A 20,576-nucleotide genomic window follows, 5' to 3' on the forward strand; every position below is an offset into this window, starting at 1 on the left:
TCACGTGTCATCCAAATTCAGACCCTTTTCTTGAACCTCCATATCACCCTCTAAATAAGCTTGAATGCACATGTCCTTACCTCTCAAAAAGCTTCATCCTTTAGATGAGGTTGTGCCAGGACTATTCTCAACCGCAACTGAAACTAGGTGAATAATGGACGTTTTCTCCCTTGCCCCTCTCACTCCCAAAATGCCCTTCCTCTCACCTCTAGAAGTATACGCACTTGCAGGTTTCTTATCCTCTCTTCTTCCCTTCCAATTGACCTTGATCGTCTTCGGAATCGCCTTCTGTAACACACTAATACTCCTTCTCTCGCTAGAAAAATGCCCACTCCCAATTTCTGCACCTTTTCCCAAATTATTGTTTTCAACCTCATCCACGTTTTCACCCTCTTCCACCTCCCTTCTCTCATCACAATCCAAAGTCACCTCATCCATCTCAGCACAATATAGCATGCCATCGGCGCCCCGGCTGGTAGATGGTTGCTCAATGATTACCTCTCTTCCGCAGCAGCTCTGGCACACTCCTGCAACATCAGGCAAGTTGTCTCCGGAACTTGCCCTCACTTCGGACTAGTCCTTAGGGGCTGCTCCAACCCTCACTGGCATTCTCACTTGTTCTGCGCTGATAACATGTTGGTGTATCAAAGCCTGCTCCTCCAAGCCCCTCATCCCAGAAGAGTTGCCACACTAAGCCTGAACATCAGCCATCTTGGGCTGAAGAAATCCACCATAACCCTGACCTGCATCATCTTGTGTACCTTATTTGAAAAGGAAAATGCAGTAAATCAGGCTCCCAACAAACCTTTTTTCCTGCTCAAAACCCCTCTTCATACATACTGCCAATATGCTATCCTGCCTGCAGCATGGAATTATGATCCAACTTTCACCTCTTTTCCTTATGGATCATGGGGCTGAATGATCTAGGAACCACTTGAAAAGATCTGCATTCCTGCCCACCTATTGCACTTTTTGTACCTCGTAAAACCACTCATTGTTTATGGGCATCTTTCTCTGTGCCTCTGTGTTCTCCTCTGAATCAATAATAACTATCAGAGCACCAACATCTTGTCAGGTGCTCCACAGGGCATTTCCTCTGTGATGATATGCAGCACTCGTACATGCTAAGACGCAGCCTCTTTTTTATGGGCATCTTCTCCTTTGTCGATTGACATGCTGCTTGCCATATTCACATGCGCACACACCTCGGAGGCCCTCAATTGTTGCACAGGTGTCACCGCAACCGTGCCTAAAACACCTCTGTTGAGGCGGGTCACCCACTCCAGCACAGCAGCCCCAGAGCGGCACACCAGTCTTGGGCTACCGCGCTACAATATTTTTCCAGCCTCAGTAAAATAAATGATATTCTCTGACACCAAGTACACAGGAACAATCGGCTAAAGTAAGGAGTGTGCCCACCTCCCAGCCACAATCTTTTAAAGGCATTTTTCATACTTCTCAGCTGGCAATTACCGCTGCAGTCACACCTTTGGCAGACGCTCTTTTTGGATGTTTCAGACCCTCCCACACCTGCTCAAGCACACCCTCCTGCAACAGATGTTCCCTACCTTTCTTCTTCAAAATACTTAAAGCCTGGGCAACATCATTCCCCTGAACCATAACTCCTCAATAACCACTCCAACAACAACTGGGCTCTAAACCAACCTATTGACTTTAGCCTACCTCTATCACTAAGCTGACAGCTAGTAACCATGCCCTGAACTACTAGGTGTGACAGCAGCCACAGAGGCCAACCACACCCTGCCCACCCCTTATAACCCTCCGTTTGACCATACCACCTGCAGACCACACACCAATGAAATCTAGCCATGTCATGGTGTACACCACCGACCCATGATCAGCCTGGGGGAGCTAGGGCAAGCCCTTACCCACCCCTCCCCAACCCCTTATTTTCACAGGGAGAATGGTAGCAGTGTTATCTCCTGTATTGTAGTACGATTCTATTCTAGAACAAAATCAGTGGGAGGCTGTGGTGGTAGGTGCAGGAAGACTCCCTCCCAGGTTGGTTGAACTTTGTTTAATTAAACAAACTAGTTAACTTTGTTTACCCTCCCATTGCTTTTCTGCTTCCTTTTACTGGTGACAAGCAAACGAACACTGGACTCACCATCGCCTGGGAGGAGAGTCACTGAAAGAGCCTACATTGTGAAACGCTGCAAGCTGGAGGTCTTGGTCCTGGTAAAACACAACAAGACCTTTTCAGAGATTTTCAGTGATCAGTCTTTTCTGATCATGACTGTTCATCGGAAGGCTTCAGAAAGAATAATCTACTTTAATTATTACCAGATGACTAAAACTGTTGGCGCAAGCATGGAGGAGTGTGAGCACAGTGAAGTACATACAAGAATTGAGATTTCCTTGTGGGAACGCACACGTATACAGTGGACCTGTTTTAACTTGAATCTGCATGTTTTTTTCATTGTTTGCATAGCTACAGACGCTGCATCGGCAACAAGCTCTATAGTGGATTAACCCTCCGTGCTCAAGGGAGGACTGCATTTGTCTCAAATAGTTTTTGCTCTTACTTTTGACTGCTTTAAATAGTTAAGCACTGCCTTAGGGGGATTATCAGATACTTTAATTTTACATGCCCCAACTAAATCAATTGTAATTAAAATCATGCCCCAGGTAAACCAATTGTAATTAAAATAAATCTCCTGCCTTTTACATACATTGCACCCTGCCCTCTGTATTGTGTAGGGTTTATCCTAGGGGTGACATATGTATACAAAGGAAAGGTTTGTACCTGGCAAAAGGTTTATTTTGCCATGTCGACATGGCAGTGTAAAACTGCCCACACAGGCTCTACAATGGCATGTGTGAGACATGGTTAAAGGTCTATTTTTGAGGGTGGCCCAATTAGTGCTGTAGGCACACTAATAGCATTTAAATAACAGACCCTGGGTACATGTACTACCACTGTACTAGGGACTTATATGTAAATTAAATAACATAAAAAGACAATAATGTTGCTACTGAACCCGGACTCTGACATCTGTGAGTCTACCCTGCCAAGTAGTGCCACCCCAGTCCTGGACCCTTAGAAGTGGGCCTACATTCCTTCCCATTCATTGGATTTTTGTTGTTTTGATCTTGTTTTATTTAATACATTTGGATCTATTTTTCTATCTCAGTGTGAAATCTTTTGTGTGGTGTGTTCATTATGTTACTGTTTGAGGTTTTACACAAATACTTTATGTACTGCCTTTAAGTTCCACCTGATTGCTATGTGCCAAGCTACCAGAGGGTAAGTAAAGGTCCAATCAATCAATCAACAACTTGTAAAGCACTGCTTATCACCTATGGGGTCTCAAGGCGCTGTCATGGGGTGCCGATCAGTTGAAGAGCCAGGTCTTGAAGTCCTTTTCTAACTGACTCATTGAGGGGACCTAGATGAGGTGGCTTGGTAGTATGTTCCAGGTCTGCCTTGTGAGGTAGGAGAAGGATCTGCCTCCCACTGTGCTCTTCCTAATTCTAGGAGTGGTGGCAAGGGAAAACTAAGAAGATCGGAGTTGTCTGGAGGGTTGTAGAAAGATAGGCGGTGGTTGAGGTAAGTCGGTCCGATATTGTGCAGGACCTTGTAGGTGTGTTTCAGGAGCTTGAAGGTGATGTGTTTGTTGATGGGGAGCTTTAGAGTTTGTCTATACCTTACCCTTACTAGGATTGTTGTTTCTGCTTGACTGAGACTCATTCCCCAGTCAACCAATAACCCAATTTCTAACAGGGCTGAAAACACTGATGAAGACTTGAAGAAGTTGTCTATGATAGAAAGTTTGGAATTTGTTCACAAAGAGGTTTGAAAATTAAAGATGTACGAGATCAGCTTTTACTAAGGCAGAGGATAGATCTAATTTAACTTGCTTCAAGTGTGAGTAAAAGGGTCATCTTGTAATAGATGAAACGTGCCAGAAGTGTAAATTGAAGAGACATTTTGCACAGATGTTTTGGTGCAGGATGGTGGAGTTAGGAAGTCAACAAAATTCTTCATGAGCTCTACAGGAACCAGTGAAATAGAAGGGGCAACTTATGATGTTATTTTGCAAGTTGTAAAAGTAGGAAATATCAGTAATGACAACCCATATTGTACAATCAAATTTGATGGAGAGTGTGAGTGTAAAAGCAGAGCTGGACGCAAGTTATATGCTTATTGGGGAAGACTACCTTACCAGGTTTCCAGAGCATGTTGTTAACCCACCTGATGTCAAATAAGTGGAATATGGGAATAAACCCATACATTTTGGTGGACTACATAGATGCTCACTTCAAATATCAGAAGTTCCTTTTAAGGTTTATTTTGCTAAAGTTGGTTTGTGTTTAGTAGGTTGGCCCCAGCAGAGAGAACTGTTCATACGCTTAGGTCCCACCAATCCTGACCAAAATTTAGGTGGTCCGTCTGATGTTGCTATCATAGGTAAAAAATCTTATGATGTGGAATTTCTCTGGGTGTTCAGTGATAAGCTGGGTTTGCTGGACAGGTATATACACAAGATTATTTTGAAGGAGGGAGCTATTCCCAAAGTTCATAAAACTCATGTAGTTCTTCAGTGATGAGAGAGCAATTGGGTCCGGAGTTTTGGGGCTGTTTCGAGAAGGGAATCATTGAAGAGTTAGAAGCATCTGAGTGGCCAGCTCCTGTGATGTGCCTTTGCATGGACCTGTGGTATTTTAATGCTGCCAAATGGTTGATAATCACCCTTTACCCAATATAAAGGAGATGTTAACAACCATTGAATGGACTACTGTCTTTACTACTTTAGATCTGTGCACTGTGTGCCACCAGATAGTATTACATTGTATTTAAGACTGTTGACATATTTTATTATCTCTTACAGATACAGGCTGATGATGTTTGGGTTGGCGTCAATGGGCGCAGTGTCCCAATGTGCATTGCATCATTTGTTGAAGGGTACCTCATGTCACTTATTTCCAGAATGACATTCTGGTGTTTGGTAACAATATGGAGGAAGCATGATTAGGGACTGGGGGCAGTCCTTACAATCTTGCAAGAAAATGGTCTAATTGTTTAAAAAGGGAAATGTTAGATCAGAGTGAGTGGTGTAGAATACTTGGGTCATTGGACCAATGAGAAGAGAATTTCCACCAAAATAAAAATAGTTGCAGTCATTGAAAAGACTCCTTCTCCATAAAGCAAGGACCAGCAACAGTCCTTTTTGGGCCTGGTGAAATACTGTTCGAGCTTCATACAGACGTTTTCAGACAAAACCAAGTGTATGCGAAAACTCATGCTGAAGAGTGAAAAGCGTGGTGTATTAAGTATGAAAAGGAATTTTGCCAGCTCAAAAAAAGTATTGAAGTCTGGTGCTTAAACCTTTTGATACTAAAGCAGTAATGAACATCCACACAAATGCTAGTAGAGTAGGTCTAGGTGCAGTGATGCCACAAAACTGTGATGGAAAGGATGTCACTATTGCTTACACCTCCAGACTGTTAAGAGATGTGGAGAATAAATATTGTACAATTGAAAAAGAAGCGTCAGCATGTTGGTGGGGAGCGAATCATTTTGGGAAGTTTGAGAGTTCAAGTTCAGAATAGATCATAGGCCATTGAATGGTGTGTTTTCTACTGGTGTGGCTAGGTGAACATCTCCTATGATAACGTTTTGGGTCAAGAGGATGTTAGAATTTAACTATAGGATGGAATATGTTCCTAGAAAAATTATGTTGGGAGACTGTTCCATGTTCCCTGTTGGAGAAGATATGGATGAAATTGATGATACTGATAATTTTATTGTGGCCAATGTGAAAGTAGTAATTGGTGGAAGAGTATACCATGAGGTGTGCAAGAGTGCTGTGGAGAGTGTTGCAAGAGGTAAAAAATAAAAGGGTACAGCTCCTAATGCTGCAGAGTTTTTCCAGTTTTTCCACCAACTGACTACAGAATTGTTCTTGTTGGGTGGTGTGTTGTTGAGAAGACAGTTGTTTGTCATACCTTTGAGCTGAGAGGACAAATTGTAAGACTTACATATGAAGGACATATTAGTATAAGTGTTACCAAGAGACATATCAGAGCAGAGTACTGGTGGCCAGGGCTTGACCATGATGTTGAACATAGCAATATGGAATCGGTACCTTGTGAATGGAATAATAAGCCTCAGAAGTTGGTGGTGTTCTCCGATGGATTCATATGTCTGATGGCGTGTAGAAGAAGGCTGCTGTTGATTTTACTGGACCATTACATGCATTTGGAAAATCTCCCAACATGTTCAATCTTCTATGTATTTTCCCCAAAGTAATGGTTTGGTTGAGAGGTGGAACAGAACATTTAAAGAAGGAATACAGCTGGCTCTCAGTAGTGGCAATGAGTGAAGAAAACCTGTGAGAAGTTCAATTTTGTCACATCACTCTATACTTTATTGTGGAACCGGTACATCTCCCTTTGAGTTAATGAAAGGTCACAAGCTCAGGACTTTACTGTCAAAGAAAGTTTAGCATAAAGTCAGTGTGTCAGACTGTGGTGGTGATAGCCTGGATTACAAGGTTGGAGATTGGGTTTTTGTGTTGAAAGTACAGAATATAAGTGTGAATCAAAGTTTTCAATGCCATTGGTTGTTAGAAAAGTTAATGTTTGTTGTTGCCCATGATGGAAATACGTGGAACAGGGAGAAAATTGTGAGAGTGCCTCATTACCTGAAAGAAAGTAATGGTTTGAAATGAGAGATGTTACATATGCATTACACAAATATGGTGGGGCAACATAAAATGCTCCATGCACAGGAAAAGGTGAAATTGCCAGCACAATTTGGTGATTATTTTGTATATTAATTTTAGGTGGAATAGGATATTCAGATTTATTTTAATTTTTCATAATATTTTATTTGATGCGTTTCCATACATTTCTTTACCTTATTTCATTATATATGTTTATTCAGCTTTCTTGTTTTCCAGGTGAAATGATCATTCTTTTAAGGGAGTTATGTCCCTTATTGCAATATTGTTCCATTCTAGAATGGAATCAGTGGGCCGTTGTGGTGGCAGTTGCAGGAAGACAATCTACTGAGTAAGTAGAACTTTGTTTTCATGAAAAAACTACTTATCCTTCTTCCACCGTACTGCTGATTTCCTGCTTCTTTTTAAGCAGCCTGGTGCTGATGTGTGGCATCACAAGCCTTCCCTCATCCTGCACACTCAACAGGAGGGACTAAATAAAAGAATCAGAAATTCACGATGTTAAGTCAACAGAAATGGCTAAAAATCTCGGACCATTCAGGAATGAAGATAATATTATTTGATCAGGTTGGTGATGTGAGTCCACACAATTTGGCTGCCCTCAGACAATACCCTTTGTCTTCTTTGGATACTCAGAGAACCCGCAGATGAAGACAAATGAATGGAATAACCTAAAGCAACTTTAAATAATACTAAGATATTCAATTTAGTGTGGGTTTTGCAGCTGCCACTTTTTCTCAATCCACACTTGAATTTTCTGAGCCCGACTGCCAGAGACTAATCAATTCAGGCTCAGGAGTTTCACAGGAACCACTGTGTCATTCATATTATGATTGTGCATTAATTAATGATGAATCCAAATCAGAATAACTTTATGAGTGCCAAATGCATCCCTAAAAGTGCACAATAAAAGATTAAAAAATGAGATATATAAAATACACATTTAGGTACAGTTTAAAAAGGTATAAAAAATCACATATAAAAATACAATAAAATGCAGTGAAGCAAATACAAAGGAACAAATCTAAAACATATTAGGTGCAGAATTAATTCTTTACTCAAAGTGCATCATATTACACACCACACAGAGGCTCTTAAAAACCAGCCAACATGAAAACAAGACTCATCATCTGTGAGTTGTTGTAAAAACATTAAAGCAAAGCTGCAATGTCTAAACTTCCAGAACCTCATACCTGGGTTTAAAAATTGTTTACTACATTTTTTATAAAATTCACAACAAAAGATGAATTGTAACATTGTATGCCCAGATCTACCATCACAAGGACATAGGCAATGCCAAGGATTTTTGGAAAGCCCAATGGGAAACAAAGTAAATATTTAACACTGTCCGCTCTAAAGCCAAATAACAAACATGGTTCCCAGCACCAGTGTGCACTAAACAAATAAGTAGTGGTGGGCTGTCAAGGCTCAGATGCAAATGGGGTGTGACCGTGGACTTTAGTAATTCCACTGCAAGTTTATGGGATCAGGCTTGATTCAGTAATAAAGTTTTTACTTATTTTTTTATGTAGACTGCCACTGGAGTATGGCTCCAAAAAGGTGTGAACCATCTCAATCCCTGGGAAGTTTTCCTTGCATATGGTATCCATGGTACACTAAAGCTCTTATTGCATGCTATACAGTCCTTGGTAATATCTCTAGTAAGAGCCACTTTCTAATTTCACCAAATGGATAGCTACAGGGGCTGACGGTGGGCTGTAATGCAGTCACCCAAATAAGTCAAACTCAGCTCTTCATGGCAAATGAAATGGGGGAGGATAAAGGAGCTGAGAGACCTTTTCTGTAAAAACAATTTTCCTCCACCTGAATGGCTTCACAGTGTGTGGTACCCCGTATCTCGGCACTGTATGTTGCAACAGAGACACACTGTGTCTCATAGATCTGCAAAAGTGATGAGATTGCCCTCCCTTCAGGCGCAGAGGAAGGCTGAGGAGACAGCCAACTGTCCTTGCTAGCTTCTGCCTACAGTGTGTGATATTAGGTGGCCAAGAGTCAGCTGAATTGAAAATGACCCCTAAATAAGAAACAGTACTAGTGCTTTCTAATCGATTTGGACCCTCTGGACCTCAAAAATTACCCCCATCTCTCTGCTTCCTTTCCGAACCAAGGTCATCGAAAAGGCCATCAACAATCAGCTCCTCCAGCACATCAAGGACAGCAACATCCTTGACAGCTCACAATCAGGTTTCAGGAGCAACCACAGCGGGGAGACCACCCCTCAGAGGGAGGGTGCCTATCAACACCAGCAAGAGCAATTTTATCCTACTTGGCAACTTTAGGAGAGAAATTGTCCCCAGTAGTTGCGCGGCACACATAGTGACCAGAGCAGGTGTTAGAGTTCCAATAGAAGCAGTTTCATTTGTGAACTAGACAGACTAGCCAACTGTCTGTGTATGCTGTCAAGTTGGTCTGTAATGGGTCTCAGTTGCTCCAGCAACATGGTAGAATGTGTATTGCTATGTTCCTCAATACACAGAAGGGCCTGATTAGGTAGATTAGGTTGAGTGCAAGCCTTTGCTGGTTGTGGCCAAGACAGGAACAAGCATTTCTTTCAGTTGTTTCATGTCGAGACTCAGTAATTGTAGGGCTAGATGGGGCCATGGGACTATCTGAATTAACCATGGGTCTGCTACATGTAGAATAATAAGTAACAAACTGGACTCCCCCCTTCCATTGTCGCTGGGGCTCCATTAAGCATGCTACTCCCACTACTCGCATCAACAGATTCTGGCTGGTGCTCCACGGATAACTACTCGCATCAACAGATTCTGGCTGGTGCTCCATGGATAATCTGTGATCAGTTAGTGCAATTTCATTTGATATGACCCCAACTACTCTCTTGAGAAAACGGTTGAGATGGTTATTCTGCAGGGTGTAGTAACAGTATCAGTGGCTTTATGTTTTCCCATAGCAAATGATTAAAATAACACTCAACTTTAGAGCTCCAGTAAAAGTGTCAGCTGTTAGAATACTCAAAAGAGGGTTGGCCCAGCATAGCTTCCTCTGGGCTCTGACAGGCACAGACGGGCCTGTACTTGGCCCAGTTTTCATCCAGGTAGCGCATGGGTATGCCCTGCGCCACAGGGAGTGAAAGATGCTGATGGAGTGCCCGACTGATGTGTTGAGGAGACTCCCAGCCTCCTGCTTCTCAGAGATCTCAGGGTTCTCTAGTGGATGTTGTCCTTGCCCCAACGGCTCTGCTGGCAATACGTTCCACGCCATGGGGAGAGAACGCTGCTGATATAGCGCCTGAAGGACTTGTGGTGGAGACTTCCCGCCTCCTGCTTCTCAGACCTCCCTGGGCTCTCTGGGGCACATGGTCCTTGTCCCCTCAGATCTGCTCCCAGTGCATCCCAAACCACGGCGAGTGAACAATGCTGACATAGTGCCAACCGGTACACTGTGGAAACTACCTGCCTCCTGCTTCTCAGAGTTCCCAGGGCTCTCTGGGTGCATGTAGTCGTCACACACACGGCTCTGCTGCCAATGTGTAAATAACGATGAGGGTGGAAGTTGTCCACTTGCAGTATTAATCTATACCACAAATAAACCGTTTATGCATGATTCCTTGCTTTCATCTATTGGACCAATAGAAATCCAAGTCATACTGTTAGGTCAGAGCCTGTGGGCGAAATAAATACAATTGTAAACATAATCTCCTTACCTATGCAGACATTGTTGGAGCAGATGATGACAGTAGCTAGTTTTAAGTTTGTTTATGCTCATTGTCAGTTCACCTCGCTTTTTTCATAGTTGCGAGTACAGCGTGTAATTGGCACAACAAACTGCCTATTTTTTTTTAATACACTTCCAAAATAATCGAGAGAAATATATTTGCCAAGGATCACACAAGATAATTTTGTCAAGTGCCTTAAAGGGAGATCGAACACACACATTTAAATTCTAAGGTAAGTTATTGGACAAGGGAGGACATATCTTCTCCCTTTCTCTTCTATAAATAGAGGGATTGGCCTGAGCCATGGTGTGTGCAAGCTAATTCAAAAGAAACATGGCCAATAAGGACACAAATGTTAAAGTGTCCCTCTATGTTAATTTATACACATTAGGACTCGTTTTAGGCCGATGAATCTTTTGACCCAGTGGTGAGACACCGCAGAACGAGATAACTGATCAATATGTCAAGCAATATGTCAATGATGTTATCAACATATATCACCACAATATATTTCACTTTAGACATTGGTTAAACTACCGACGCAACCATGACCTTTCAGTCATGAATAACCACACCTTATTAGAGTTTTGTGAATTTTATTCCCTATTGATTACAATCTAATAGCAATGGTATTAATCTCAAAACCAGGTAGCAATAAGCATAGTCACGATATGGCAACTGCGATAAGATTTTGACAATGCAAAGATCACAAACATAAGACATTGATATATGAGGCACATAGATCAGAATGCATAGAACATTATATACGCTTAGTTCAACATAGCACAATGTCAGTCACGTCTGTTGGTGTCAGTCAAAGTGAATACCTATTCTAACCGCTAATTGGCATCAGCATGTTGGACTTCATGCAAAACAATTTAGAACACCAATTTGGAAAAACATCTAACTAGGGTTTCTAACCAAAAATACAGCAGTTGGTACCTAGAAAGGAAAAGCATTTAGACGAATTACAATAGCAATTGTCATAGTTACCCTCCTCGGAATGAGTCAGCATACAGGATCAGTCTTCGTCTTCAGGACATCAGTTAGAGCGCCAACAGTCTTTTCATCTGAGGACAGGGGACACTTCCCTCATAAGGAGGGAAAGTGTAATGGGGCAGTCTATGGATGAGGATGGTTTTGTCTAAGTCTCAAATCACCAAATAGAGTGACAGAGTTTCTGGATGCAATCAATATCATTCCCTACCTAATGCTCTTGAGTCTCCTGTGTCATGAGTTTTTATCCCTTTTTCATAATACATTCCCCCAAAATTCTATTGGATAGTCACTACACCCCACTATCTTCAACCTATCAAATTATACATTAAGTAATGCATTTGTCATTTCATGATAAATTAGAATACTTTGATTGGTCTTCATAATTGACATTTTTCGTAGGTGGCACATCCGGGGTTACTTCATTTTCTGGCACGTTCATCAGGTCAAAAGTTCCTTTGTCCATGGTCGAATGTCCTTGGAAGTTTCCATAATTGTTGCAAAGCGTATAAAACTTATACTAAAACATCTAGCAAGCGGATGGGAATACAACTGCCATTGATACAATAAGCGGAGAAAAGAACAAATGCTGGGTCATGGCCTTTTGCGAGTCAGCACACTGAAGGAACAGAAAAATATGCTTTAATATGAGAGCTACACGACTAAGTTTTCAACTCACGCTAACTTAAGACTCATGGATTCTAATAAACCTAATCCTTGTAGATGTTAACATATTCAATTAATCATAATGCAAGCAATTATTTCTTATAATCGACATTAGTATATAAGTACAATAGCAGCTTCACACTTATAATTGCGTTAAGAATACATTCAAGTGGATAATATTTTGTGATCGTTTTTGTATGCAGCATTGTTAGATATAAGCATTTCACGTCCAATATATAATATTTAAACTACGCTCTCTCACAAATTTCTTTGACAGGGGGCTCAAACATGATGAAATTAAGGAGTGCTTGTCTACTTGGCCTATTTGTTAGATGTTTGCATCTGTGCTCAAGAACATTAAGATATCTTATTACATCCCACTGGAGACAGGCAATCAATATCAATTGACTATTTCTGACCCATAGGCATGCGCGTGACACTGAGAGAAGCAACCGTCACAAAGCATTGCTGTTAGACTTTTCATCCTTGGTGTGGTCTCCTTTAACTTTTTGACTCTGTTCCCCAGGTTGTTGATGTGTGCTGGACTCTGATTTTGCTGTTTTTGTTACTCTGGACACTTTAGCACTGCTAACCAGTGCTAAAGTGCAAGTGCTCCTTTGCAGAATGTGTGTGTAATTGGCTTATTCATAATTGGCATATTTGATTTACTATTAAGTCCCTAGTAAAGTGCACTAGAAGTCCAAGGGCCTGTACATCAAATGCTACTAGGGGGCCTGCAGCACAGGTTGTGCCACCCACATAAGTAGCTCTGTAATCATGTCTCAGACCTGCCACTGCAGTGTCTGTGTGTGAAGTTTTAACTGTAAATTCGACTTGGCAAGTGGATACACTTGCCAGGCCTAAACCTTCCTTTTTCTTACATGTCAGACACCCCTAGGATAGGCCCTAGGTAGCCCCAAGGGCAGGGTGCAGTGTATGGTTAAGGTAGGACATGTAGTAATGTGTTTTATATGTCCTGAAATATTGCTAAATTTGTTTTTCAGTGTTGCAAGGCCTGTCCCTCTCATAGGTTAACATGGGGGCTACCTCTAAATCTGATTAAAGTGTAGATTCCCTTTGGGAGCACATGGACATGTGGAGTTTGGGGTCTCTGGGATCACAATTTAAAAATACATCTTTTAGTAAAGTTGATTTTAAGATTGTGTGTTTGAAAATGCCACTTATAGAAAGTGAGCATTTTCTTGCTTCTACCATTTCTGTGACTCTGCCTGTTTGTGGATTCCCTGTCTGGGTCAGTTTGACAGTTGGGCTGGTTACACCTCACACTAGACAATGACACAAAGGGAGCTGGGGTGTAGCCTGCATAGCCTGATGAGCCACCTGTGCTAGGAGGGAGGGGAGGAGTGGTCACTCACACCTGAAATGGCTGTGCCTGTCCTCACACAATGCAGTCTCCAACTCCCTGGTGTGTGTCTGGGGCCTGGCCTGGGCAAGGCAGGATTTCACATTCAAAAGAGACTTTACTTTGAAGTAGGCCTACTTCAAAGGAGAAATTGGGTATAAGAAGGGCACCCAAAACCACAGACTTTAGAACATTTCTGGAAACCAATAGGAACCTCTGTCTGGAGAAGGGCTGAAGAGCTGAGGAATAAGAGCTGCCCTTCCTGTGACTGTGCTTTGTGGAGCTATCCTGCAGTTGCTGCTTCTTCCAGAGTAAGAGCACAAAGACTGGACTTTGTGTGCCTTCCATCTTGAAAAGAACTCTCCAAGGGCTTGATTTAGAGCTTGCCTCCTATTGTTTGAAGTCTCAGGGAGGGCAAAGACTTCTCTCTGCCAGGACTGGGAGTCTCTGGAGAGACTATTACTCTGCCTGTGGTGCCCATCTACTTCCTGGGACCCTGAAAGAAGAAGCTGGCAGCCTAAGAGGAGGGAATCGGCGCACAGAGCGCCATGCGTGGAAAAAATCGATGCGACTCCAATCTGCGGCTGAAGAAATGACACGCTACCGGCTCTGCAGCTGAAAATTGACGCTCGTCGGACCGAATAATCGACGCACGGAGCAGGAGAAATGATGCGCAACATCGCTGACGGAGGCTGGGAGATCGCAACCTGCGCTGTGTGGTTTTCAGAACCTCGTGCGGCTGGATATCCGACGCAAGTACCGTTGGGCGTGTAAAAATAACGCAAGGCCTGCCCGGACCCGAGAGTGCTGACCGGATCGACGCATCGCTCTCCTGCGGAGAGAAGAAACGACACGCCCGACCCGATGAAAGGAGAAACGATGAAAGGTCCCGCTCGTGAGTGGAATCGATGCATTGCAAACCCTTTTTGATGCACACCAGCCCGTGCAGGGGTTATTTTTGACGCACCCATGGTACATTTTCACGCTAACAGTCTTAGTGTGTGTTTTAAACTACATAAAGACTCTTTTTGCTTTTTAATTGATAATTTGACTTGTATATTGTGGATTTTTGTCGTTTTGGTATTGTTTTGTTTAAATAAATATTTCCTATTTTTCTAAACTGGTGTTGTGTCATTTTGTAGTGTTTTCATTAAGTTACTGTGTGTGTTGGTGCAAATACTTTACACCTAGAACTCTGACATTAAGCCTACTGCTCTGCCAAGCTACCAAGGGGGTAAGCAGGGGTTAGCTGAGGGTGATTCTCTTTTACCCTGACTAGAGTGAGGGTCCTTGCTTGAACAGGGGGTAGCCTGACTGTCAACCAAAGACTCCATTTCTAACAATTGCCAAACTGTGTGTATGACAGCACCAGATCACCTTTACATTCAAAAGTATTTTTGCACCAAAAGTTGATCCCTTGCACCTAAACTTCTTAGCGCCATCTCCCTGATAATCAATGCAAGGGGAGTGTCTGTTGTGAGATAACCAAAAATTCACAGCTTTTGGCACAATGCAATGGGACAGAGTTACCAATGTTTGTGTTATGTTTGTGTCACAAAAGTGATGCAAAACAGCAGGAAATGTTTTTCTTATTATTTACTTTCTACCGCAAAACTTGTTTTGTGCTGGAAATAGCCCAAAGTAACACAAACTGTCGTGATTCACTGTTTTGTGTTACTGAGCATCAAGAGGGCATTAGATGGACATTTTAATGTACCGATCTGTGCTTTTTGATGCAAAACCCTATCTACCAAAAAATGTGACAATGGGATTTACATCATCAATGCCATTTGAATATAGGCATTAAAAAGGAGAAATGTTTTAATTTCTCTTTTCTTTTCCGACTGTGCATTTGTGCTGCACTCTGCTGCACATCTACAAAATAGGAAACGTTTTACGCCTGATCTAAGTATAGAATTCTGGAATGGAACCTTCGAGTACAAAACCTATGATAGACTCTTGCACACACCCTTTCACAATGTCACAAAGTGTGTGTGTGATGCACAACAGAAACATTCTGTTGAAACACTTGGGAGAGGCGAGGAGAGATCTAAAGGCCAGATGTACAAAGGATTTTTGCATTCGCAAATGGTCCGATTCGCAGAATGAGGCCATTTACAAATGCAAAAAAACATTTTTGCATGTACAGACCCCATTTTGCATCTCAGTAATTTATCACCAAATCACAAAATGTTTTTGTGAGTTTACTATTAGGAAGGGGCGTGCCAAGGGTTTCCCTTAGTAATAGCGAGTCGCAAAACATTTGCAAATTAGCAACAACTTCAAGTTGGTGGTAACCATTCGTAAACGTGAAGGGCAACACAAAACTTTTTTCAGAGCAGGCAGTTATCCCATAGACCAGTGCCTACTCTGAAAAAATGAAAAGAAAACCTTTTTTTTTTTTTTTTTTTTTTTAAATGCATCCAATTTTCTTATAGGGAAAAAACTGCTTTATTTGAAAAGCAGTCACAGACATGGTTGTCTGCTGTCCCCAGCAGGCCACCAACCCTGTGAGTGTGGCCATTCCCAATGCAGTCGCACATTGTGACCTACCTCATGAATATTGATGAGGTAGGCCTTTGCGAACCCATTGGGATTTGCTAACAGTGTGCCTAACACTGTTGCACATTTTGTTTTGCAACTCGCAATTTGTGATTTCCAAATAACTCGCAAATTGTCACAAAACATACATTTTTACATTTGGCCTCACATCTCTGTAGATATGGCGCTCTTCTGCTCCCTCCCCATCACACAACGCAGCACATCATTTTTGGTTCCTTGACTGCATTGGTGACCCTTTAGTAAAGCTACCACTGTGTCTACTAATTTTGCGTCATGTTGGTTTCCCCAAATTTCAATGCCAAATAAAAGCAGCTAGAGGAATTCATATCACCTAATACATCTACCTACAGCATGTGTGTTTTACCCTGAAACATACATCCTATGTATGATACTTGTGTTGTTGTACACACCCAAGAATTCGTATTGAGTGTGTGCCTCCACTACAAGTTATATGCTGGCTGCTGCTGGCTCACGTTTGCGTCACATCATAAATCTTAGCGTCATGCAGAATATTACCATTTAGAGTAATGGCTGCCAAATATGTCACCTGCAGGCAACTTTTACTACATTTTTGCTGCACCATTTTTTGCCCTTTATGCTATGCAGCCCCGCAATTGAATATAGGAGAGTAAATCTGAGCCACAGTGGTAATTAGAAAATTGAGGGGCGTATTTATGAGCCCCTAGCTCCACTGAAGCGTCATCTTATGTCCATGGCGCTAGGCCTTGCGCCGTCTTTGCAAGGGGTGTTAAGCCACTTGTTGTGGCTTAACGCAGCCTTGTAAATATAGCCCCTTCACAGACAGCCCTTTGCATGGAAGGGGCATGCAATGGGTGTTGCTATGGGCGTGCCACAGCAACACCCATTGCATCTTGACACTGCCTCAGATTTACGTGTTATCATAAACCTGAGGCAGTGGCAAAATCTAATTCCTGGTCCTTTTTTGCTCTTTCGGCAGCACACATAGAAAGCGCAAATCGCCATTTAAGATTATTTTTGTGTATGAAGGTGCCTTTTCCTGCACAAAAACAATCTCCCCGTCAACACAGCCATCCTTACACCATAGCGGGTGGCTGCGTTGGCGCTCAGCAACTAATTTAGCGCTAGAGTGTATAGCATTCTATTAAATACGGGGCATCCCTGCGTTGTGAAAAAGACAGTGTGGCACTGCCAATTTTGGCGCCATGTCATGCATTGTCATTTAGGGCCTAAATTTTCACCCACACTGGCTTAACTAAAAATTTCCAATTACTTCTTTATGCATTTTATAGGATACCCAACAGTGAAACATGCTATACCTAGGAAAGTGGCACGAAACAAAAGGGAAACAAGTCGATGGCTGAAGGAAGACTGAAGTAAGCAAAGTAAAGTGAAATTGCATGATGTGAGACTGAAAAAAAACACAATTAATTTTCTTGCATTCTTATTTTCAAAATAATAATAGAGTCCAGATTTTCCCTTTTTCATTTTAAACCGTATTGCTATTTTTTTACAACAAAATGGTTTAATTCATTATCTGTTCACCAGGGACAGGAAAGTGCATGATGTACCCACCTATCAGATGCCAAATGACCTGGAAAATAATGTAAACAAGTGTAAGCTCAAAGATCTCTAATATGTATGCAAATGTAATGAGGTTGCAACTGGGACGTCAAAAAGAGGGTAGGTGATCTTGGTAAAGCACCCGGAGCATTAATCTATGCTATTTAATAATTTACTATTATTTTGATCTAAAAAGAGATGGATTATATGGGTGTGCCTGAGGACAAAGTATTTAAATAGTAATTCCACATGAGAGACATAATTAATTAATCTAATTAACATTACTATGTACATTATTCTTGAGCTGTACTATGACCAGGCTGTTCAAAGTTAATTTACCTTCTGATGTTTTCCCTTTGCGCACTGGTTTACATACTGCTGATCTATCCTCCCATTGTTCCTGGCCTTAGTTCATAAACGTTCAGTAAAAGGCCAAATTGAGCTAGGAACTCAGAACAAAATCAGTCCACTCTGCTCACCTCTCTGACTGGGAGTTATTTAACATGAAACCAAATTTGAGATTTTCAGTGGTATATAGAGTCTGATTAATATCACGTTCTCAACATTCTGATTTTCAAATGTATGTAAAGGAAATATAAATTTCAGGGTTTTAAATCTGAGCCCGAATGTGCTTAATTGCTGGAAATCTGTTATAGCATTTTTCCAGATCCATCTCCAAAATTCTAAACAACACTGACTGATTTCAGAGCAATGGCGTGGTGCCAGGGCCAACGTATGTCCTTGTTTCATTTTGCGACTGCAGGATGCCTTCTTTAAATGCTTTTTGTATGTGCAGCGAGAGAGGTAAAGCACATTGAATTCCATTAAGAAAAAGTAAAATGGCACTCTAAACATCCATACATTTTATATAGTGCATAATACTGAGGGTTTGTTTGTTTTTAAGCACTCTCAGTTTTTTATAAACAAGGAAATCCAGACACTTTATGGGGCATATTTACTAAACCTTCACACAAAGTAGAGCAGAAAGCAAAGTTGCTGCATTGAGTGAAAGGGAGAGAACAGACATGCTTCTTATCTACGGATTTGGGGCATTTCTGCTCTCTTCTCAGCGCGCTTAATGTAAGGCAACCCTTTTTATTTTTATCCGGTTTTAGTCTGTTCTGTATTGTATTTCTTTTCAGACTGGTGTTCATGTTAGTGAACAGCTGGTCATTTGCTCAGGCTCGTTTTTGGTGAATGTAAGTTCTGGTCTGTAATGTTATTCTGAAAGGCAGACCTAAGAAACATAAGAGGGCCCCTTATAATAAAAATACAGAGAGGCATAAGCAGGGGCAAAAACTATAATATATATAATTGTATATTGATTCACATTAAAGTTAAAAGGATTTGACTATGCTTCAACACTGTGAATTAAAGCCATTTAATGAATGTGTTTTCCTGTATATTTAAAGCATTTTCGATCTTCAGTCCTATCATTTGATGTTTTAATTTGGTATGTATAGTATGTTGCATGACTAGTATGGATGTAGTATGACTGTGATATGACTTCACGAAGCCGGCATCAGGAACAAGGCCCTCAACTGGATACAGTCCTTCCTCTCTGGCAAAACGCAACAAGTGAGACTTGCTTCCTTCCTCGCAAAACTCACACCACCACCTGAGGAGTGCCCAAAGGATCTTTTCTCAGCCCCACGCTGTTCAATATCTCCATGGCCCCGCTAGCCTCCATCGTCAGAAGCTACAAAAAAACATCATCTCCTATGTTGATGACACCTAACTCATCCTCTCCCTCTCCAACGAGCCAGACAAGGCCAGACACAACTTCCACGAAGGCATGAAATCAGTTGCCAATTGGATGAGAGACAGCTGCCTTCAACCCAACGCATGGAGTGACTTCTGGTGGCCACCCACCATCAGAAACCCACCCACCCCTGCCAGCCAAGCCTGCAACCTCGGAATCATCCTGGATCCCGACCTCAGCATGAAGCATCAGATCAACTCAGTCACCTCCACTTGCTTCTGCACCCTCTGCCTCCTACCTAAGACCTTCACATGGATCCCCCTGAGCATAGAAAGACCATTACACACGCCCTCATCACGAGCAGACTGGACTACGGCAATGCACTCTACTCCAGAATCAACAAAAAACTCACCGCATATTGCAAAACATCCAGAACGCCGCCGCCAGATTGATCCTCAACCTACCCCGACACTGCCACATCTCGCAACACCTACGTACACTGCACTTACTCCCCATAGGGAAAAGAATCACTTTCAAAATCCTCACCTGTGCACACAAAGCCCTCCACAACACCGGACAAGCCTATCTTAACCAGCGACTCAACTTCCATGTACCCCACAGGCCCTATGCTCAGCCCAGCTCCCTCTCGCAGAAGTACCCCACATCAGAAAAACCAGAACATGAGGACTCTCCTTCTCCTACCTTGCTGCCACCACCTGGAACGCCCCACTCATCCACATCAGACAAACCACCCCACTTCCCAGCTTCACGAAGGAACTGAAGACCTGGCTTTTTTAATCCACCTCCGGTACATGCTACACTCCCCCCCCAGTGCCTTGAAACCCTAACGGGTGAATAGCTGTGCTTTATAAACACTGATTGATTGGTTGATTGATTGTGAGATTTGATTTTAGCTCATGTGGGGTTTGGTCGTGACTGCCTTGGGAATGATAATGTGTTACAGATATGGGCGGTTGTGATAAGTTATGTCTTTGCAATATATGTTCTCAAAGTATGCATATGTGGAATTTAGCATAGATATTTGAAAGTCAACAAGGTAACAAAGGATATATTATACAAATATGTAGTATTTCTAAAAAAGTTATTCAGTCAGCTTGGGTTATTTAATGTTGTGACTTCAATGAGATCTTTGAAGCAACGGTATTGAAGAGCGACACCTTTGTTAAAATATAGAGTTGACAGGTTGTGTCTTTTGGTTCTGAAAGATAGAGCCCTAGTTTACTACGCTTCTATTTTTAGTACCATGACTACTAAAGGTGGATTTTGTCCTCATGTTCTTTGATCAATTTCTGCAAAACTATACTCTGACTTAAATTTTCG

The 20,576-nt window shown here is 42.0% G+C and overlaps 1 long non-coding RNA gene across 1 annotated transcript in view; it reads left to right on the top strand.

Moving 5' to 3' along the window:
* Positions 1-6,923: 6,923 nt before the first annotated feature.
* The window catches only part of LOC138247242 (uncharacterized), an 82,814-nt gene continuing 69,161 nt past the window's right edge, over positions 6,924-20,576 (top strand). Inside the window, exon 1 of the long non-coding RNA XR_011194381.1 lies at positions 6,924-7,038. This is a non-coding gene — a long non-coding RNA (uncharacterized lncRNA). The remainder of the gene's footprint in view (positions 7,039-20,576) is intronic.

Source organism: Pleurodeles waltl, chromosome 7 (assembly GCF_031143425.1).
Source record: "Pleurodeles waltl isolate 20211129_DDA chromosome 7, aPleWal1.hap1.20221129, whole genome shotgun sequence".
Lineage (NCBI taxonomy): Eukaryota > Metazoa > Chordata > Amphibia > Caudata > Salamandridae > Pleurodeles > Pleurodeles waltl.